Below are 22,410 nucleotides of genomic sequence, written 5' to 3'. Positions count from 1 at the left end.
ATTTCTAAGTTTAACAAAAATTTATATAATCTAGAAATTCTCCCTTTCGGTTTACTAAAGATAATTTTATCAAAATCCGAAATATCTAAGCTAACTCCGACCATTTTATTGTCCAAAGCAAATCTCTCTTTTAGTTGTCTATACAGAAACCAATTAATAGAAAATCGTTCTTTAAGTAATTCGTCTATAGGTTTGATGTCAAGCTGATTGGTGGTAGGGTTTTTACATAAAATATCTTTATACGTAATCCATCTATCACAATGGATAGAAACAAGTCTTGCCAGACAAACCTAATCTCTTTCTTTGATAAAATTACCAGCTTGGTAGATGAAGGGAATGCTGTGGATGTAGTAGATCTTGATTTCAGTAAGGCTTTTGACAAGGTTTCCCATGACATTCCTGCAAACAAACTAGTGGAATATGGGCTAGACAACGTAACTGTTACATGGATTTGTAATTGGTTGACCGACCGAATGCAAAGGATGCTCAACAATGGATCCTGAAGAGAAGTGACCAGTGGGGTCCCACAGGGCTCTGTCCTTGGGCCAGTTCTATTCAACATCTTTTATCAATGACTTGGAGGACAAAATTGGGAGCATACTTATCAAATTTGCAGATGACACCAAAATAGGAGGAATAGCTAATACTCCAGAGGACAGGATCAAGATTCAAAATGACCTGAATAGACTAGAAAGCTGGGCCAAAGCTAACAAAATGAAATTCAACACAGAGAAATGTAAGCTACTGCACTTAGGGAAGAAAAATGAAATGCACAGATATAGGATTATGGGGGACAACTGGCTGAATGAAACTACGTGTGAAAGGGATCTAGGAGTCCAAGTAGACCACAAGTTGAACATGAGTCAACAGCGTGATGTGGCAGCTAACAAGGCCAATACAATTTTAGGCTGCATCAATAAAAGTATAGTGTCTAGATCCAGGGAAGTAATAGTGCCACTCGGTTCGGCTTTGGTCAGGCCCCATCTTGAATATTGTGTCCAGTTCTGGGCACCACAATTAGAAAAAGACATTGAGAGACTGGAGCGTGTCCAAAGGAGAGCGACTAAAATGGTGAAAAGTCTGGAAATCTTGCCCTATGAGGAACGACTCAAGGAGCTGGGGATGTTTAGCCTGGAGAAGAGAAGGCTAAGAGGTGATATGATAGCCCTGTTTAAATATTTGAAGGGATGTCAAGTTGAGGAGGGAGCAAGCTTGTTTTCTGCTGCTCCAGAGACTAGGACCCGGAGCAATGGATGCAAGCTGCAGGAAAAGAGATTCCACCTCAACATTAGGAGGAACTTCCTGAGAGTAAGGGCTGTTTGACAGTGGAACAAACTCCCTCGAAGTGTAGTGGAGTCTCCTTCCTTGGAGGTCTTCAAGCAGAGGCTGGATGGCTATCTGTCAATGGGGATGCTTTGATTGTGATTTCCTGCATGGCAGAATGGGGTTGGACTGGATGGCCCTTGTGGTCTCTTCCAACTCTACGATTCTATGATTCACTCAGAGGTTTCAGCCTTGGGCAACCAAACCTCTGGCCTGGCCTCATCCTGACCTACTCATAAAATCATTATTTATAATTAGCCATGTTTATATCGCACGATTAACAGATGCTCTGGGGCCAGTCCCTGGGTACCCATGACGTAAGTCTGAACCCTTTGCATGGAGGCTGGCGATGGTGGCAGGAGTCCCACGGCCTTTGTGCACATCCTCCTTCCCCCCGGGAGGCTTGGCCTTGTAAAGAGGTTTATTGCTTGGCTGCTCCGAGGACAAAAGCCACCCAACAAGGATCGGCCGGAGTCTCCTGGGCCAAGGCGGCTGTGGCACCCGCCACACATGGGCCTCCGCAGAGGAAGTGCCCAGCGGCTCGAGAGGGCAAGGCTGGGCAATTGTGGCCCTGTGGACCTCTGCATTGGGACATGCAGAGCGACCAACTCAACTGCCCCACAAGTCAAGACTGTCTGGCTCTTGCCAGTGAACCCCAAGAAGCACTCCGGTATTTGGATGCAAAAGAGGTGGAGGGAAGTGAGAAGGAAGCAAGTGCCAATGTACAAATTTTGCATTGGGGAAGTTGGAGGGTTTCTAAAAGAGATTCTCAGTCCCACATTCCCCAGAAAAACATCCCAAATTAGAACTAATCAGAAAGAGAAAGAAAGGAAAGTGGGCATCAGCCTTTAAAATGCACCCTCTAAAATCCTCTGGAAAGCTGAGGTTAATGTCACCATCTTCCCAACCCCTTTACCTTCCCAATAACCCTGTGAGGTAGACCAGGCCCAGAGAAAGAGTCCAGAGCATCCTTCATGGCTGAGTGAGGATTTGAACCCTGGGCTTCCTCCAGTCCTTGCCTCACACCTTATATCCTGAGTATGGGGACTGTGCAACCCTACAGATGTTGCCGGACTGCAACCCACAGTGTCCCAACCCATGGCGGCCAAAAGGCAGGAATGATAGGAGCTAAAATCCAACACCAGTGTCTTACCAAAAGGTTGGCTGGTAAGCCAGAGAGACTTTGATTCACCTGAGGATGCCTGGCATTGGGCCTGCGAGTGAGGTGAGACTGGCCAAGTGGGGGGCAGGTTTGGCTCATAGCCCGCCTCTGCACCCCCATCGCCCCACTTCTCACCCCCACAACCAGCCATAGAGTAAAATGAAGGGCCAGAGAGGGCCCCATCCCAAAACAGTGACCCCAAGCTGGGCCTCAGCTCCTGGCCGCAGTCCAAAGACCCTCCTGGGGTGGGCCAGGGGTGTGTGTGTTTGCACCCCCTTCCTTCCTTCCCAGACAATGTGCCTCTCTGCTGACTCAGGCCCAGCCTTGAACGGGAGGTACGCACACGCTTGCACCGTTGCAACGCCCCTCCTGCGCATTCCTTCCTCCCTGAGCAAAGGTGCCAGGGCCCTTCCTTGGGAGGGAGGCGTGAGAAGGCCGAGGAAGATGGGGAGAACCCGGCTCCCTCCACCTCCTTCCCTCTCTCCCTCTCTCTGCGCCGAACCCGTCACACTTGGATTACGGGTGCTTTGCACCCGCGCACCCAGGAGACGCAGCCGGTGGGAGCCAAGCAATGCCTGGGAACGCTTCCGAGGGCATGTAATGGGGATGACACACTGCTGGGCCTTTCCGATGAGAAAGGAGCCCTCTGAGGAGGGTTGGGCATGGCCGAAGGGTAGCTGGCACGCATGGCGGCCCCATGACCCTTCCGTGCCCGGCCCAACCCCATCGGGGTGTTTCCCCACAAAGAGGGAGGGAAGAGGGGTGCTTGGGAAGGGCCAAGAGCTGCAAATTAGTGGGTGGTGGCCAGGCAAGTGAGGGGTTCATGCCCCAGAGCCAGGCACATGCTTTGGTGGGCAGGGCAAGGGAGGCACAGACCCTCCAACATTTCACACGTGGAAACTGGGACTTGTGCAACCAAGCAATACCCGAAAGTGGCCAAAATGAGGAAAAACACACAAGCCAAGAGAGGCTGCAGCAGTTTGCTTTTGCCTGAGCCTACTGGGAAGGGCAAGGTTTCCTGTCTGCCAAGGAGGATGAAGGTGGGCTGCTGGACCACTGGCAGGTGAGAAGGTCCACTAGACCTGAGCTGCTCAAGCAAACCTAGTAAGGCCTGGGCTGCCTAGCCTGGATTGTGCAAAAGACAAGAACGATAATGAGACTGCGCATTGCCCTCTGCCAGACATGTGCCCATGTAACCCATATTCCGCTGTTAAGGTAAGCTGCCTTCTACATGATGGATGGCAGCCCATTTCTCCTCTTCTCTTCTGCAAAATGGATCCCAGTTTCGCTAGAAACAGGGAGCGAGGAAAAGAAAGGTGGCAGCCTGTCGCCTGTCTGTCCCGACTCCCAAAACGTCACATCAGGCATTGCCCAAATTATTTCCAGAATTCCCTTTGCCACCCTCAGGGCTAGATGGCTGATTTTTGCAGCTGTGAGAAAGAGCTGGAGGTTGCTGGGAAACCAGTTGGCGCTCCCAGTTCCCTCAAATGCCCGGCATGTTAGTTTGGGGGTGCCTGGATGGTTGCCCATCATACGGAAAGGGGCAGGGGAGGCTTGGTCAGGTCCAGCTGAACCCCGTTGGAGGTGGGGGATTTCAAACCCAGAGGCGCTGGAGAAGCCTGCCACCCTCCAGCCCCCCACGCTGGCTCGGGGTCTTGGGAAAAGGCTGCGGCCGTGGGAACCGAGGCCCGGTGTGACTCCTGAGCTCTGTCAAGGGTTGCTTCAGGAGGGTGGCAGCCAAGTTCCGTTTCTCAGGAGGCAGCAAAAAGCCCGTCTGGGATTTTGGCAGTGACTAAGGGTGAGCTGGCAAGCTTTGCCCGAGCGTGGGAACCAACCGCCAGGGAAGGAGGCCTCCGAGGACGATGCCTCCCATGGCCCTTCCTTCTCCTCCGGACGTGGCTCCTCACCTGGGCAACTCAAGGGCCCTCCTTGCCCTGGCACTCTAGGTCCCCCCATTTTGCAGGGCCTGCTTCTCCCCTGCACCTCCTTCAGCCCCAGTTTAAGAAGTGGAAACTGCATGGCACCAATATTAAGAGTACGGGCAGATTTTCTCCTCCTTACGTGGAAAGGAGGACTCTTAGCACATTGGGACAACAATAATAAAAAAAGGGAATGGCTATTTTCAGCAAGGTTTGTGTGCAAGAGAACTCACTAGGTTGTCTGGAAGGGGCTCCCCTGGACACAAGGCAAGAGGGACCTGCAACCACTGGCCCCTCCACTTTGCAAGGAAAAGACAGAGGTCTCTGTGGGGACGCAAGAGGCCTGGCCCATGGACTCCTCCAGAGCCCCCACATGTCCCCCAGCCACCCCACTTGCCCTCTGGGGCTGAGGCTGGGGGAGAGATGATCCTTCACAGGCAGTTCCTCAGAGGAGCCCTGTAGGATCCGGAGGCGCGGAGGATCAGTGCCTTCTGGCAAGGGCCCCCCATCACCGCCATCGTGCTCCCCCCGGCGCTCAAGGGGGAGGGAAGCAGGGGTGCGTTCCAGGCGCTCTGGATTCCCACCTGGCCCCACCCGGGCTGCCCTGCACCTGTACCTGCCACGCCTGGGCCCGGCCCGCCCGCATTCTTGCCCGCGCTTGCCCAAGGCTCCCAAGGAGGCTGCGGCGGCAGCAAGGCTTAACCCTTCAGCCCCCTTCGGTGTGGGGTGGCCTTTGGGGGGAGAGGGCAAGGGCAGTCGGAGTATGGGGGAAACATTCCTCTTTCCCAGGATCCCAAAAGCATGAACCGAGAGTGGCCGAGGACTATGGGAATGAGGCAAGCATTGTGCCAAGGTTGTTCCCTTCTTTCCTTTGGGTTGAGGATATACTGCCCCTATCCAGGAAGGCCCTATACAGCCCTCACAGCCAACCACCATTAGATTAAGACAAGAGTTGCCACATTGGTTCAGGCCAAAGGTTTTTAATCAGGGCTGGGATGGGAAGGATGTGGCCTTCTAGAAGCTGATGCATTTCCCATCTGCCACCACAGTGGTGAAGGGTGATGGGTGCTTCAGTCCATGGAAACACAAGGCTCTCCAAATGAGGCTGGATGGCCGCTCCCACCATCTCCACCATTGGGAAATGCAACAACTTCTAGAAGTCTGCCCTCAGAAGGTTTTATTTGGGGTTCATTTGGTCCCAGATATGATGTCCGTGTGTCTCTTACTACGGCCTGGGCTGTCAATACCAGGGATGGCATCCCAAGGTAGGCTGCCCCTGGATGGGGAGGCTCAGACCTAGGAAATGGGAGCATCGGAAATGGTGCAGCCATCTCTTGGGAAAGTGTTTCCTTGGAAAGCCAACCTAAATTGCAGCTTCCCTCCAGTGGCAGTCTGTTCCATAAGCTATGGCAAGGAAGAAAGAAAGAAAGAAAGAAAGAGCGGAGGCTAGTGGGATTTTGTGGCAGGGGAGGGAGCGGGTGCGAGGACGCATTTTTTCAAAAAGCGTGAGAAAGGAAACACAGTGCAAGGCCCAGAAGCGATGGAACCGATCTAGCGGAAACAAAAGGGCCCCAAGAAGGAGCAGAACCGGTTTCATGCCTGTGAGGTGGAACAAGAAAGAAAGCAGAGAGACAAGAAAGAGACACACAGAGAGAGAATACGGGTGAAAGCACTGCACTTTTTGCGCCCTGTGGAGGATCCGCACCCAGACCGCAAGAGAGCGCAACAGGAAAAGGGAGGAAGGAAGGAAGTTTCCCTGGTGCTGAGAAAACATGAGAAGTTGAAACTGATGAGAATTGGAACTTATTCTGCACCAATATCATAACTATTTTTACAATTCTTACTCCTATTCTATTTCTTTATAGCCTGCCTTCCTCCCAATATATGTATTCAAGGCAGCCTTTTCACACAGTGGCACTTTCTAACAGCACAAAAAATACTGTTTTGCACAAAATAAGTCCAAACTGCCATATCTTCTGTCTAGAAGACAGCCTTTTCTGCACAGGAAAAAACTGTATTGTACAGGAATCCTATTTTCTGTACCCAAATAACCTGTGTGTGAATTTTGTACAGAATAAACCCTGAATCGGGAATAATCTCCGTGAACAAGACAGCTTTCGAAGGCCTTCTCACATCGGGAAGACAATAACGTTCAAAGGATGGGGGAAATGGCACAAAGCTCTCTCGGCCCAATATTCTCCCTAAGTGTTGGGAAACCAGTTTGTTTGTTTTTTTAAAAAACACCTGGGAATGTAATTGTGAATACTCCTTCCATCAAGAAGGAAGGAAGGAAGGAAGGAAGGAAGGAAGGAAGGAAAGAAAAAGAATTCTGGATGCAGGAGCTGCAGAAAGCTTTAAAAATAAATCTTCCCCAGGCTCTGCCATGCTATTTTAGCACCTCAAAAAGGCAACAGGAGGGAGACATTGGGAGCAAAGGGAGGCAGGTAGGGCTGCTGAGAATGGACCAGGGGCTCTTTTGCAACCCTAGAGTTGCAAGGGGTCCCAGGGGCCATATAGCTCAATGCGCTGCCATGTTGGACCCCAAAGCAAATGCAGCCGGAGGGTGGCCATCTGTCTCGTGTTTCAACCCTCGTGTGGTTGCCAAATGGAGGTCTCAAAGCCTCCAGGTCGGCCTGTCTTCCTCTCTTGCCAACTTTGCTTTGAGCCCCAAAGGGGGGAGGAGGAAGAGGAGTTGGGGGTTTCTTTGCCACTGCCGTGGGGCAGCTGTGGGGCCAGACTCCCTCCTGCTGGGACGGGGCTGGTTTTATGGACTGTCTTGGCCAGCCTGCAGCTGCGCAAATGGACAAACGTAGGCTGCTCCATTTGGGGTGGGAAGTGTGGGGCTTTTTGTGAGTAAACGGGGTCTCCACGTGGAAGGTTGCCCGACCCCTTTCCTCCCCACAAGGCAGGCAGGCAGGGGGGGGCATGGGAGGAGATTTGTAGTTGTTTGTTGTTAACCACCTTCGGGTTGATCTGAACCCATGGCCACCCTATGGCTGCGACATCTCCAGGGCCCCTGTCCTCTAGTGCTCTGCAAACTCTTCACATTTCTGGCCTCTTTAATCAAGTCCATCCATCTGGCATGTGGCCCTCCTCCCTACTTCCCTCCACCTTTCTTAACATTATTGTCTTTTCTATTATTAATAAATAAATAAATAAATAATAAGTCTTTCCCAACTATTTATGCCTTCTCATGACATGTCCAAAGTATGACAGCCTAAGTCTTGTCACCTTGGCTTCTAGGGATATTTCTGGCCTGATCTGCTCAGATGGTGGGGGAGAAATGAGAGAGGAAGGAGAGAAGGAAAACAGGGAGGAATACCCCTCACAGTCAACCGAGTCCAACAGTGATTAAGTAGCACAAGCCAGATTTAACCAGAGGGATCCAACAATTCAAGATATGCTGGTTTGTATGGACAGGTTGAGATACAGCGTGGAGTAGTGGTTTGAGCACTGGATTAGGAATCTGGGAGATTAGGAAATCCCTTTGGACAAGTCACACTCTCTCAGCCTCAGAGGAAGCAAAAGATCAACCCCCTTCTGAACAAATCTTGCCAAGAAAACCCTGCAATAGAGTCACCGTACGTTGCAAACGACTTGAAGGCACAAAACAACAACAACACATGCCAAGGTTATGTTGGTTCTGGTGCGCTAAGGAATGAGTGTGGAAATGCTATTGGTGAGGTTTCCTTCTTGGAAGGATCAACTTCTTTGGCTTATTCCCATCCTCGGTGCTGCAATTTCACACTCCTTTTGGCATCCCAGAGCAAGTACTGAGCGACCCTGATGTTTCCGTAATCCCCGGAGCGCTAGAAATTGCAATGCATGAATCGGCTATATGAGATTTTGCAAATGAAAAATTATGTCCTCACCTGCATTCAAAGCCAAGGGATAGCAGTATTTGCTGCACTGTTGTCTAAAATCCTAAAGCAGATGGCAGCCTCAGGGTTTGGGAAAAGGGGAAGGTTTGGAGGGAGAGAACAACAGCAACAAAATCCCAGCATGCTCCATCTTGCATGCTCAGGAGGAAAGCAAGGGATTCCTTTCCCCCAAAAAAGCATGCCATGAGTCAAGGGGAACCAAATACTTTGTGGAAAATGCTTTTGCAAGCTCTGGCCGAAGGGAGGAGGAGGAGGAGGAGGAACCATCCCCAGGCCCTTAATCCCAGGTTCTGGTTTCGGTCAGAGAATTTGTCCCAAACTCAATTCATCATATTTCTGGCTGTTCCCATGCCCCCTTTCTCTCTTGCAGGCTGGCTAAATCTCTGTGTCAATGGACCCTCCCTGCCCCAAATAATGGAGCCCCCCCCTCCCCCAGTCTTCCTTGCCTCCGTCTCCGCAGGAGCTAAAAGGAGGTCATGCTGGAAACCACAGACACACTTCGCTGGAAGGCAACCCAGCCGCCCAGATGTTGCCAGCTGCTCTTGGGTCCAGAAGACGTTTCTTTAAAAGAGGAGGGGGGAAATCCCAGAAAAAGCAAGATGCTCACTCCTGGGGGGGGGAGCACTCCCTGGTTCACTTTTGGCGTTGGAGCATTTTGTTTTGGTTGCCATAAGTCAGGATTGACTTGAAGACACTTAACACCAACAGCAACAACAACGGGAGCCTGCAGAACCCGACAGTCAATCCATCCATCACCCGACTGACCAAGAGCCCCTTTAGTTCTAGGTATTCAGAAATGGTGAGTTAGCATGGCATAATGGTTTGAGGATGGGGACCAAGGTTCAAATGAAACTCACTGGGTGCCCTTGGGCAAGTCACATACTCTCAGCCTCAGGGAAAGGCAACGGCAAACCGCTTCTGCATAAACCTTGCTGAGAAAACCCCTGACCGGTGTGCCTCAGAGTCACCATAAGTCCAAAACAACTTGAAGGTGGCCGTCCTCTCACTCAAATACACAAAAAGGCACACCTTTCCAGTCGAGCCACGATTTGCAAACTCCCTTTTGCCCAGGATGTTTGGCTTCCTCAGACCCACTTGTATACTTATCACTTATTTCGTATGTAGGGTCCTTCCATCTGGCACATTCCAGCAAATGGCACAAGTAATTCCATCGCACAATCTGTAAAACTAAGAGGCCTGTCCTGGCTGGGGGGGGGGGGTGATGTGGGAGTTTGGAAGGGGTCCCTCTCAAAAGGGGGTCGTTTTCTGAGCTGGGGGAGGCCAAGGGCACCCATGGTCTCTGGGCACCTTTGGTGAAGGATCCCGGAGATCTTGGTGCCAGCTGAGGGTTTGTTTATGGAGGGGGGTGCCATTGGCAGTGCCAGGTAACTCTGGCCACAGTCGGAAGAAACAAAAGCCGGTGTTATCCTGACGAAAGAGGCTCCTGGGAAACAGGAAAGGAAGGGGAACTGAGCCAAAGGGCCAGCAGCCGCCACCTCTCCACTTCCTCCGGTGCAACCTCTTGGCAAGGAAGTGTGTGTGCAAGGAGCCTCTCTGTGTGTGTTGTTTGTGTTTGTGTGTGTGCAGATGGGCTTCCCAGGGCGGAGGAGGAGGTCCCCAAAAGCTGCCCTGGCTTCTCACCTCCACCTCCGCCATCACCTCCAAGGCGTGAGAAGAAGGTGCAACTGCTGGCTCCTTTCCTCTTCCGGAAGCAACAGGCCGTACGCAGACCTTTTTGAGTTGGGGAGCAAAGGTTGGCCGGGCTGAGAGGCCTTCCAAGCGGCCATCTAGAAAGGGATCCCAGTCTACAAGATTCCACCGATTTCCCTCCACAAGATTCCTCACAAAAGTGAGGATCTGGACAGCCAGCTAGTGGTTTGAGTGCAGAAAGGTGGCACGCCCACGGCTTGCCATTTGCCAAAGACAGAAGCTCTCCAGAAAGGCAAGAATGTGCAATTTGCAAAGCTCCCTGCATATACTTTCCCCTGCCTTCCCCCACTTTTTCCCCCCGTCCTTTGAAAATTCAATGAAAAAGCATGTTAGAAATGTTCTCTGCTCAGGCAGGTACAAGAGGCAAGGGCACCCACACCATTTTGCCCCTTGTGCCAGGCCCTTCTGCCTCCATGGCACCCTGCAATGGGGCAAAGCAAGGCCTAGCCATCATCCCTTTGCAACCATGGAAACCTCCCCCTCCCCGGCCCTTTCTATAAGGATGGAAGAACGGAGGAATAAGCCAAGAACAGCGAGTCACAAGAGTTTTTGAAAAAGCAACCCAAAACCATGCAGCCGTTTTATTCCTCAAAGGCCAGGCTGGCCGTTCACAGAGCCAAGTCCCTGCTGCGAGCAGCAATAAAACTCCTTCTCCTTCCAGGAGGCTCTGGGGAGGAATGGGGACCACTGCCAGGACCCCCTGCCCCCTTGAAAAACAGGAGCTCTGCCGCTGGTTCCCCGCAATGTGAGCCTTACTCCCTGGCAAGCCTTGCAAAGAGGAAGGGGATCCAGGTACTACAACCCCCATTTAGGAAACTGTTTAAAGGGAGGGCAAATGCAATGGGTCCAAGAGCCACACAGACCACCAACAGCCAAACACACAGCAACTGGGAAAGTCCTGGAAACCCACATCAACCATGTCCTGAGCAAACAACAAGTATATAGGGAAGGGAAGAAGGAAAGGAAGGAGAGAGGGCTGGAAAGGAATGTGGCAACACCTTTGAGGCTCTCTGGTTTTTATTTCTGCATGAGCTTTCACTGATACAAGGCAATTCTGTGGATGCAGAACCAAACTCATGAAAGATGAGCAGAGCTGACCTCCCCAGCAAAGGCAATGGTGCCTGAGAAAGTAGGAGGCAGTCAGAAAAGAGGAAGACGGCACTGCAGGTGGATGGAGGACCCCATCCAAGAGGCCACTATGGCTGCTGCCCTGAATCTGCAAGACCTGAGTCAGATGCTTGGAGACAAAGTCACTTGGGGGTCCCTCATCCATGGGTCACCAGAAGCCAAAGCTGGCTTGATGACAATGAGTGTGGCAGAGTCTGTTGGGGGGCAGTCCTGCGGTCTGTTGAAGGGGCGAGATGCTGGACATTTTGAGGAAGAAACTTCTTTTTCTTTGGCCAAAGAAAGGCCAGTTTGAGAGCCAGGAACAGGTCTTGGGGGGGGGGCAGCCCCTGCCTGGTGACCCACTCCTGGGCCGCCTGCCTTGGAAGGGCACGAAGAGGCCAAGGGCCCCACTTGGACCTCCCTTCCAGACCCCCTGCCTCTCCTCCGCTGCCAAGTCCCTTCCTCGGCTTGGCAGGAGAAGAGCAAGCTGGCTGAACCTACCTGGGCCGCCACACCTTTTGGATCCCAAACCAGACTCCTTATCACCAGCCGCCCGCTTCCAAAATCAGGCTTTTCTGCCTCTTATCTTTTGCGGCTCACTACGCTTCCCTCCGCTCAGCAAAACTCCCGGTAGTTCCCCTCTGGCTGAGAATAAAGCTGATGGAGCAAAGAGGAAAAGGTACCCCACCTGCCCCCTCCCCGGCTCTGCCAAAGATTTTGGGGAGACACGGTGGGGACACTGGCCACCGGTCTGGTCTGTGCAACGTGCCTCGAAGTCACCTCTTGATTTCATGGGGTTTTCTCAGGCAAGGAAAGGGCTAAGGCCACCCGGCCTTCCATAGGGGGGTAATCCCATCAGTTTGATGCTCCTGTGGGGGCTTCTGGACCATGCACCCCAGCCTTGGCATTGCCATCTGGGCAAGAGGCACAGCCGGCAACGTGGCCAAGAGAGCCACATGGCCCGTGCCAACCTCATGCCACAAGGGCCTGTCCCTGCCTGCTGGGGAGTGCCCACAAGGGAGTCCCTGCCTCTCCCACCTTCATGGTGGGCTTGAGACCCCATTCCCAGTCCAACAGGGACTTTGTGCCACGGCCAGGATGGGGTTTCCCCCCAGGAAAGCGTGGGAGATTTGGGAGGCAATCCTCTCCAAGAAGAGGCCTATCTCCTTAAGGCCCCCAACCCCTTCCTTCAGCCCCTCTTTGCATTCAGTGCTGGATTTGTGTGTGGGGGGGGTGGTCTTCTTCTTCTCTGACCCTCCTTGCCCCCATCCCCCTCAATCTAACCCTGGGACAAAAAGGGCAGAGATTGGTGGCATCTCTTACAAATGAGGGGTTTTTACCCTCCGATTGTTCAAAAACTGAAAGCTGTTTTCTTCTTTGGGGCGAAGAAGAGAAAGCAAAAGGGAAAAGAATAAGAGTGGAAGGGGAAAGCAAAGAAGACCCCCCCCCAACTTGGTTAATCTTGTTAGGTTAAACTGTTCTACAAACAGATGGAGAGAGGAGGGCAGGAGATTTGGGACCTCCCGGGGAGGGGGACGGAGGGTTCGAGGGGCGCCAGGGTTGCTGCAGCCAAGGGGTCACCATGGGGGGGGGGGGCTTTGTCTTCTCAAAGGCCAGGCCGGGCCAGGGGCTTCCTCTCCTCCTAGGCCTGGACAGGGTCAGAGGACATTCAACACTGAGTCAGGAGGCCGAGCAAAGCTTCCTTTCGAGGTCCTCTGTCCGTTCTGGCCAGTTCCAGCTGGCCAAGTGGCCCAGAGCAGGTGCCCACCTTGGCTTGACCGCCTTTCTGCTGGGCATGAGTGACTAGTGACACTCTATTCTGCTCTGGTCAGGCCCCACCTGGAATACTGTGTCCAGTTCTGGGCACCACAATTAAAAAAGGACATTGAGAAACTGGAGCCATGTGTCCAAAGGAGAGCAACTAAAATGGTGAAAGTTCTGGAAACCATGCCCTATGAGGAACGACTTAGAGACCTGGGGATGTTTAGCCTCGAGAAGAGAAGGTTAAGAGGTGATATGATAGCCCTGTTTAAATATTTGAAGGGATGTCATGTTGAGGAGGGAGCAAGCTTATTTTCTGCTGCTCCAGAGACTAGGACCCGGAGCAATGGATGCAAGCTGCAGGAAAAGAGATTCCACCTCAACATTAGGAGGAACTTCCTGAGAGTAAGGGCTGTTCGACAGTGGAACAAACTCCCTCGAAGTGTAATGGAGTCTCCTTCCTTAGAGGTCTTCAAACAGAGGCTGGATGGCCATCTGTCGGGGATGCTTTGTGATTTCCTGCATGGCAGAATGGGGTTGGACTGGATGGCCCTTGTGGTCTCTTCCAACTCTACGATTCTATGATTCTATGATTCTAGTGAGGAGGAGGAGGAAGAGGAGATGGAGGAAGACGAAGGGGCCTTTGCAGAAGGGGCCCATGGGAAGAAAAAAGGGGCAGACGGTGGGGGTCTCTTGCCCACCAGAGGACCAGGTTCCCTCTCCTTCTTTGGCCTGGAGCGTGAAGCAGAGGCGAGCGTGCCCAGATTGCCAAGAGGGAGGATGGCGAGGGATTGGGGGGAGCTCCCCACAGAGGATGCCCAAGGAGGCCCCCTCCTGCTTTCTCTCTTTCTCCTTCTGTTGTGCAAATGAAGGGGGAGATATTTTGCCATTTGTGGGGCAGGGACAGCCATAGGGCTGCCCAAGTAGGTCTTGCAACTTGCAAATATTTCAACATGCATCAGGAGGAACTGTCTTTTAATGTTTCGCTCCTTTGAGAGGAGGGTTTGAGTTGAAACACAGGGTCCCAAGCGGGACCACATCTTGCCTCGACTCCAAAGGGGCTGACAACTCACTGAGCCTTTCTGGGGCAGCCCCCTAGATGCAAGAAGGGCCCTGGCCCCACACTCCCGCGCTCAGACACAGGGCCTCCAACCCTCGCCCTCAGCTGACCCCATGCAGGGCCTGGTCTGCTCTGGCACAAAGGGGGCAGCTGGCCTGTGGAGGGGGCGATGCCAAGATTGGGCTGGCACAATATTTCATGGGGTCAGGGGGTCCCCCACAGCCCTGCTTCCAGGAGCAAGAGGGGATCCCCCCTGCAGCCTGTTCCTAGCATCTGGTATTCAAAGGTAGAGTGCCTCTGAATGTGGAGGCTCCATTGAGCCATTGTGGCCCATATCTGATGCTAAGTCTATGTACTCCCTTCTTAGAACATTTTCTGCCCTCAAACAATATTTCTGCACAGAAATAGTATTACTATCCATGCAGAAAAGCCTGTTCCCTGAGCAAAAAAATACAATATGAAATTTGCGCAGAATAAGCCCCGAATTGCAAATAGCCTTTGCAAACCCGAAGGGTTTTGGAAAACCGCAGAGATTGCTCCTTGCTGCAAAAAGAGTGAGGAATTAGTGTGTCGGCCGTGTGTGTGTGTGTGTGTGAATGTGAGTGAGTGTTTCTCCCTTCGGCTGAGAAAGTGCGGACAGGCAAGAGAGCCAGCCTGGAAATAAATCTGGGCGCTGGGCCCCCCTTCTTCGCCGGCCAAGTCTTTTGTGCCTCTTGTGACCCAGCAATTATGAGTGTGGGAACCAGGTCTGCCTCCCCTTTCTTTCAAGGGGAGGGGTCTGGCCCTGTGGGTCACCATCATCCCTGGACAAAAGAAGAGCAAGTCTGGGAAGGAGGCCTGGGAAAGGAAGGGAGCTGGGAAGGAGACTGGGCAAAAGGGGGGCACACAGGGCAGGGCAGGCATTGCCGTCCGAGCCAGCAATGGCCCACCCAATTTTAAAGAGAGGGTCTCCCATTCAGAAACTGAGCCCCCCCTCCTCCATCCACTCTTCAGAGTGATGGACAATGGCTTTGTGGTGGTTGTCAAGGCAGGCCTTCAAGTGACATACAGAAACTCTCTCCTATGGGCTTCCTGGCCAGATTTAATCCAAGGTTTTCCTTCCTTTGAAGCTGAGAAGGTGCGGCTTGACCAAGGGACTACGGAACTGCAGTCCAGAATGTACCACAGGTACTCTCTCAGCCTTGGCCCAGGTTTTATTCTGGCCATCTTTGCACATTTGGTCACAGCCACATCATCCCAGAAAGTTGGAAGCCCTGTTGCAACAACACAACAACCCTGTCAGGTAGGTTCTGCCAGGTGAAACGGCTTCTACCTGCACCTTCTCCATGCCAGGTTAGCCCACTTGGTCCCAGCTTTTGCTCTCCAAGGCTTGCCAAGTGCCACACGGCAAGCGCCACGTTGAGGACTGGAAAGATAACCCGAGGGCTCGATCCCATGGCTGTGGAAAGCGGAGGTCAAAGGAGGGCTGCCCATCTCCCACGGACCCCAGAGCTGATTGGGAGGAAGCAAAGTAACAGTTAAAAATAAGATGGTCGCGGGCTCATGTTTAGACCTCTCATCTCTCTCCCTTCGCACACAGCATTCTGACTCTCTTTTGATAAAATACTTTCCCATGCCAAATCGGTCCTCCGAGGAGTGTCCCCTCCTGCCACCTCCCTCCTGGGATCATGGGGAGGATGGGAAACGCAGTGCTGCCCCCCCCCCAAAGATCTCACAGGCCCACCAGGATTTGATTCTGGCCCTTGAGGAACGATTTGGCCTAAATCTGGCAGAGGGACTCCCCAGCTGTGGGGGGACTGTAACTCCCATCCTCCTTCAACACTGGCAGAAGGGAGTTGCAATACAGCAGCACCTGGAGGGCCTGATCACACCTCTTCCTTGCAGTCTCCCCAAAAGTCAGCCAACGGAGACATCCCAGGCCACCAAGCCCCATCCCTCTCCCTGGAGGAGCCCCTTGGTGGCCCTGGGAAGCCCAGAGGGAGGCCTGGCGGATCAGGGCCCGTGAGAACGGTTCCCAGGAGGAGGGAGGGCAGCCCTTCCTGGTCCAAAGCCATTTTCCATTCCATTTATATCTATAAGCACTGCAATGACGGCAACTCCCGGGTCTCGGTTTTCCACTAGCCCCCAGCGCCAGAGGATGACCCAGAGGGCCACTTCCCTCTGCAAGAGTCAAGGGGAAAGCTCAAGGGGAGGGAACTGGAAACCACTGCCCTTTGCCACCCAATGCAGCCTGACTAATAAGGGTGAAAAAGACCATAGAGAACAGCTCAGGATGAGAGAAGCACTGGGAAACCCAAGCAGGCACAATGCTGCCACCACAACCGACGGATGGATGCCGGATCCGTGTGCAAATCTTGGCAGGAAGCTGCCCAGCTGAGGAAGGGCAACCCGGAGCCTGCGTCCGCCCGAGGCCGGACTTCCCAGCCCCTGATCCCCCCGTTGCACGGATGTTTATTCCCAACACGCATCCTCTCTTAGATGTGTGTGTGTGTGTGTGTGTGCACGTGCGCGAATCCTGCCCCAGGAAATCTACAGCAAGACCTTGGCTAAAGCGGAGGAAATTACCCAGCATCCTCTGGGAGCGGACGGAGAGCAGGAAAAGGGCCAAGGGTTGGGGGACGCAAGTGGCCAGGCTCACTTGCCAGACTGGAGAACTAAGCCCAGAGAAAACAGCTTGGAAAAGTGGTCCTTTCCGGAGGACAGCTCCCAGCATCCCCACAGCCAGAGTTCTGCAGGGAAAGCTCCCTGGATGGGGGATGATGGGAGCTGCATAGTGGCATCCCTTCTATAAAATGGCAAAATCAAGGTTTGCAAAATATTTTCAAGCTGAAGCTGTGGAATCAGAAGCTGTGGATAGCTGTATACGTTTTACGAAGGCGTCGAAAGCCAGGGCCAAGATGTTTGTGCAAAGGCTGCCCCTCAGCCCTGCCTGCAAGAGGTGCTTTATGCTCAGAGGCACTCTTGCCTTCCTCTCTATGTGCCCCAGGGCTGCCTGCATCCTCCGCTCCGCCCGGCCTCTTTCTCTCCCTCAGTGCCATTCGGACAGCCGAGGGGCTGGGTGTCCTTTTGTTTCCACCCCTGGCATTTCCATTCTTCCCCGGCGGAGATTATGCTGTCACTGGTTCTATGCCTGCGCGAGTCCAGCAAAATTTTTTAACCAACTTCCCTCCCATCTCCCGACATTTGCCAGCGTCCTTTCAAGGCTCATAAATGAGATTTTATTGGGTCGGAAATATACAAAAAGGTTAATCGCAGTGACAGGGCCGGAGGCCGGCAACAAGTCTGCGCTCCTGAGGCTAAGCGGCTTAACAGTGGCAAGCGGCCGACACAAGGTGGAAAAGGAGCAGGGCTGGGCAGATAGCCTTTTAATAATGATAATAATAATGATGATAATAGTAAAAATACTAGTCCAGAAGAGGGGGGGGGATGTGCAAGCCAGAGCTACGTTTATCCCATTTTACTATCTCTTCCTCTGTAACTCAAATGAAACAAGTTTCTGATCCTTTTGACTTCAAAAAATATAAGACCAAAAAGGCTGAAGGAACACCCTGAAATTACAGCAAGTGCGTTGTATCCTCCATTTTCCACAGCACTCCTTGCCTTTTGCAACAGAACCAGGACCAGGGCAAGCGCAGTTCGATGGAGGATGATGCCCGCTAGGTCTCTGTGCAAATCAAGGTCCCAAAGGATCCCCCTTCCAAACAATGTCAGGTGAAGGTGGGCAATTCTGTTGCAGATCTGAGTGGGTTGCAATAGATAAGACTGTTAAGATCACAAGAGTTGGAAGGGATCACCTCGGTCAGTAGAAAGACCTGTTCTCAACAGTGTTATAGCTCTGGCCTTCCCTTGAAATTTTGAAAAGCAACTCAGAGGGAAATATTGGGGGAAAAGGGGGTCTACTGGGGGGATGCAGCTTCTTTTTAAACTCCACTCTCATCTCAGAGGTGGGAATACAGTTTCAGTAATCTCCCAGGTGGCCAACACTGAAGGCTGCAGGCCACACACCGAATCCGTGGGGGCTTTCCACTTGTTTTGCACCTCCTCCCCAGCCCAGTGGCTGCCTTTCCACTTTGCTCCCCAAAAAACACACTGACCCACAATGCACAGCCCCCTGAAAACCCTCCCTGAGGATGAGGCGCTGGGTGTTTGCAGAGCCAAAGGCGCTTTTGGCTCCCCAGAGCCTGTCTGGTCCCATTAATCCCCTCTCAATTCCTGGCTGCCCCCGTTTCCTCCGTCCTTTGCACAAAAGGCCTGCGTTCGAGGGCCGAGAGGAAGTGACTCCGGGGATGACGTGGACGGTGGCATTGTGTCTGGCCGCCAGCTCTCACGCTTTTTGAACGGGGGCCAACAGAGAGGCCTGAGCACAAGCAACCTTGGAGTGTCCAGACTGGACCTTTCCTTGCACCTCGGGGGGGGGGGGGAGACGCACATCCCATGCACAAGCCCCCCTCAATTCACAGCCGAGGCCCCCTCCCCAGGGAAAGGGGGACTCCAACGCCCAGCACACTGGATGGTGGGGGCATCATAGGAACTGTAGTCCAAAAAAGCTCTGGGCGTGTACAAGGGGCAAAAGATGGTCTGGGGGACCATCAACATGGGGAGCAACTCCATGCAATCTGCCCTCAAATTGGGATCAAGGGGGGCAACTTCACTGGCCTCCACTGCCCCCCATTTCTTCCTTTTTAAGGGTGAGGAAGGCAACTGCCCTTTACAAAATGGTGGGGGGCTTTCGGGATACCCCTGCTGTCCACCAACTGCCATTTCCTTGCCTGCCAAGCCATCAGCCCAGCAACAACGAGGAGACCCATACGTGTTTAGCCACGGCAGCTGCCAAGAGAGAGAGTGAAGGGTTCTTTCCAGGCTCCCCCCACATCCTCCTCCTCCCCCTCCTCCCCTCGTGTCCCGTTTTCCCTTATCGCTGGCGGTGTATTTATAGCGTGGGAACGCCATTCACACAAACAGAGCCTCCATCCATCCATCCATCCAGGCAGGGCAAGACATGGGGCAGGCAGGAAAGGGGTGCCGGGGACTGGAAAAATGTCCCATTCTGGGCAAAAGCCTCCCCTCTCGCCCCCCAGGGAATGCCCCACTGGGGTGGGGAAGGAAAGAGGGCGTTCATCTTGTCCAGCTTTCTCACTCCAACCTAGCAAGGCGACACCCACACCAGCCTCCTTCCCCACAGTGAAGGGCGAGGGACGAGCAGGAAGACCCATGGCTTTTGGGTGGGGGGGGGGGGGGCAAAAGTTTCCCCCAACTCCCTGCCTTGGAACAGATTGATGCGTTGTGGTCATTTCTGGCTTATGGAGACCTTATGCCAACTCTATTGAGGGTGTTTGGGGGTCAGATTTAGTCTTCAGAGAAAGTTTGCCAGCATGGCCTTCCTCTTGAGGCTGAGAGGATGTGACTTTTCCAAGGGACTTCCACAGCTGAGCAAGGATTCAAACCCTGGTCCCCCTGAGTCATAGAGCAACACTCAAACCTCTACCCCACGCTGTCTCCCTAAAAGGTTTACTCAGAGCTGGTTTGCCATCACAGCCGTCCTCAGCCACTGCTGAGAGAGAGAAACTTGCCCACGGCCGTCTGGTGGGTTTCCATGGCCAACTGGGGGTCTGAAGCCTGGCCCCCCCAAATCCCAGTGCAGTCCCCAAACCTCTGCACACACACACAGCCCCCCATGGCCCACAGGAGACACGGCCACACCTGCCACAGGTTTTAAGGAAAAGGCCAGGAAGAAAGAAAGAAAGTTCTACTGACAAGGATGACATGAAGAGGAGGAGGATGAGGATGCGGATAAGGTTACCTTAGGTTGCAGGGTATCTTGGGTTTTTTGGAACAAAGCTAGAGCGGGGAGCAGAGCGAAAGCGCAGGGAGGATATCTGTTTGGGGGATCTGAGCAGATGCCGCCCCACAAAGAGGAGCATTGTGAGCCCTCCCTGGCACTTTCCTTCTCCTCGCTCCAAACGCAGAGGATGAAGGCCCCGTTTTGTTTGGCCATCGTGAGAAACCTTCGCCTTCCGATGGCGGCCCTCTTGGGAAACCAGGAACAGAGAGGAGAGAGCCAGGCGGGAGAAGTGCAAAGGCTCCGGGGACCAGAAGGTTTTGGGTGGCCTCTGGCGACCTTCCTGCAGCCTTGGGGGCAGAGGGGGACCCTGCCCAGGCCCCCCTTGGCAAAAGGGGGACCCTCTGGGAAGGAGGACTGGGCTGGAAGGCAGAGAGCTCAGAGGATCCACGGCCATCTCTGAACCCCACAACGGCCACAGGGCAGCTCCTCAGCCGCCCCCCAAATCCCCCCAAAGGAAAAGCCCCTCAGGGAGTTTCCAATCCAAACAAGCCCTTGTTTTCCAGCGGCCATTATCTGGGAACATGACCTCAGATAACCAGGCGGCCAAAGCCAGTGGCTGCCAGCCCTCTTTCCCAGCCCCACAAGCGACAGGGCCCACAGCCGGCCAAATGGCCTGGGGGTCTCCACAGCCCCCCCCCCGCCTCCCTCACTTAATGTTATTATCACCATTATTATTTCAATTTCAACCCCCCAGCCAAGACTTTTCCTTAAGCTTTCTGCTGCCAGCGCAAGGCCTTCCTATCCCTGTTTCAAAAATGGAAAGGCAAGGGGCTGAGCTTCCCCTCCTCCTCCGCAGACCCCCTCCCCAAAGAAAGAAAGAAAGAGGGAGAGAGAAAGGGCTAGGAATGGGGATGCTCTGGATGCCTGAGCTTTGACAGCGGAGAAAGAGAGATGCACACAAGGGACCCGAGACTCGCTGGGTTAAGAAGTGGCCACCAAAGCTGGACTTTCTCATGAAATGGCAGGGGAGGAGTCTCCTTTTTGGGCGCGTGCGAAGAAATTGGGGGGTCACTGGCCTCCTCCAAGAATAGATTGGTGTTCCCTGGAGAGCCGCTGCCATTGGAGGGTCCTTCCTCTGACCCACATTTCGTGCACAAATTTGGCAAAAAGGCGGCACTTTTCCAGGTTGTGAAGCCCCCCTCGGCCCCCAGTCCAAGAAATGCGCCAAACGCTCTGATGGCACAAAATGGGAATTATAAAGCAGGATGAGCAGCTTTGCTTGCAATATTTATCAAGTATGTGGTTAGGGGATGGGGACAGAAATAAAAAGTAATGCAGGATTCACTTTGCAGGAGAGTATTTGCAAAATGCAAAAGGGCCTTTGTGGTGCACAGTGGCAATCGAGGCACATTGAGCGACAGAAAGGAGCATTTATCTGATTATCTGATTGCTTCCGTTTGCATTATCCATTGTTTTAACTGTACCTTTTTCATTTGCATCAATGCAAAAAGCTTTTGCATTATTCACTGCGTCTTTTAAAAGATACAGTTAATATCATGCGCTGCCTTGAGTCCCACATGGGGAGGAAAGTGGAAAACTAACAAACTAAGTAACTAAATGTTTCTCTTGTTTTACCATTATTGATATCTATTATGGGGTGGAACAGACATCTTTTAAATAAATCCCTAAGAGAGCAGGTTGGTCTCCTCTCCTCCTCGCCAGCCACATTGTTCCTCATAGGGCTTGTTTTGTAAACTTGGGGCCATCTTGGCTGCCCTTCTCCGGACACAGAAGAGGTCCATCCAGATTTTAGCCATTGTTTCCTGTTGCATTTAAGCTGGCACAGATAAGCCGCCCTCTTATTCTTGCTGGGGGCATCTGGGCAGGTGAAATCTCAGCAGGGCAGATAGGAAGATGGTGGACACCTGCCTTTCCCTGGGGACTCTTGACATTCATATCATAGAAGGGGGAGAAGAAAATGCGGAATGGTTGCAATGGCATCCTGGCCTGAGAGCGAGGGAGCCAGGAGGGCATCCTAGGGTGGCTCTGCTGGCCCCTTGCAGAAAAGGCCAGTCCCTCCGCTGCTGCCGCCGGATCAAGCTTTGTGTCAGATTCAGGCTGGAGAAGAGGAAGAAAAGGGGGAAGAGGAGGGAGAGGAGGGAGGGCAGGGGGACCATCTATGGGGCTGTTGTTGGCAAAGGCAGAGGGGGAGGGAGCGTCCCGGCTGCCATTCTTTCCTTGCCCCGACCTTCACGCTCCACTGGATTTCTGAAGATATTGAGATCTTGGCAGAAAAACCCACAGTCTGTGGGAACCGGGCAGCCCCCAAGCCAGGAGGCAGCTTCTGCGGCTGGAGAGAATCTGGCTGGGCGGGCGGATGGAGGGGGCAGCCGGAAAGGGGGAGACCCTCATCCTTCCCCCATCCCACCCCAGCCACCCCTCTGGCCTTCCCCCCTTTTCCTCCAGGAGCCCCTTGGCTTCTTTGCCCAGAGGAAACACCGGTTCCCTCTGCGGCTTCAAAGTCACCAGCGGGCGGTTGGCCAGGGGTCCAGGAGCCAGACCTTCTGCCAGGAGTCAGAGGAGGACTGGGAATGGAGCCACGGTCCACAGAGCCGTGCTCCAACACCTCTGAGGCCTCCAATGACCCCATGGAAGCAGCAGTGCTTTTTAAAATAGCAACATCACGGCCATTACAGATGGAGGAA

The 22,410-nt window shown here is 53.2% G+C and overlaps 1 protein-coding gene across 9 annotated transcripts in view; it reads right to left on the bottom strand.

Annotated features, from left to right (window-relative positions):
- The window catches only part of EXD3 (exonuclease 3'-5' domain containing 3), a 58,865-nt gene that overhangs the window by 10,968 nt on the left and 25,487 nt on the right, over nucleotides 1-22,410 (bottom strand). The gene's annotated exons all lie outside the window — the stretch shown is intronic.

This window comes from Sceloporus undulatus, chromosome 7 (assembly GCF_019175285.1).
Source record: "Sceloporus undulatus isolate JIND9_A2432 ecotype Alabama chromosome 7, SceUnd_v1.1, whole genome shotgun sequence".
Taxonomy (NCBI): Eukaryota; Metazoa; Chordata; class Lepidosauria; order Squamata; family Phrynosomatidae; genus Sceloporus; species Sceloporus undulatus.
The sequence above is the reverse complement of the archived record's forward strand: the minus strand, read 5'-3'. Positions and strand labels throughout refer to the sequence as shown.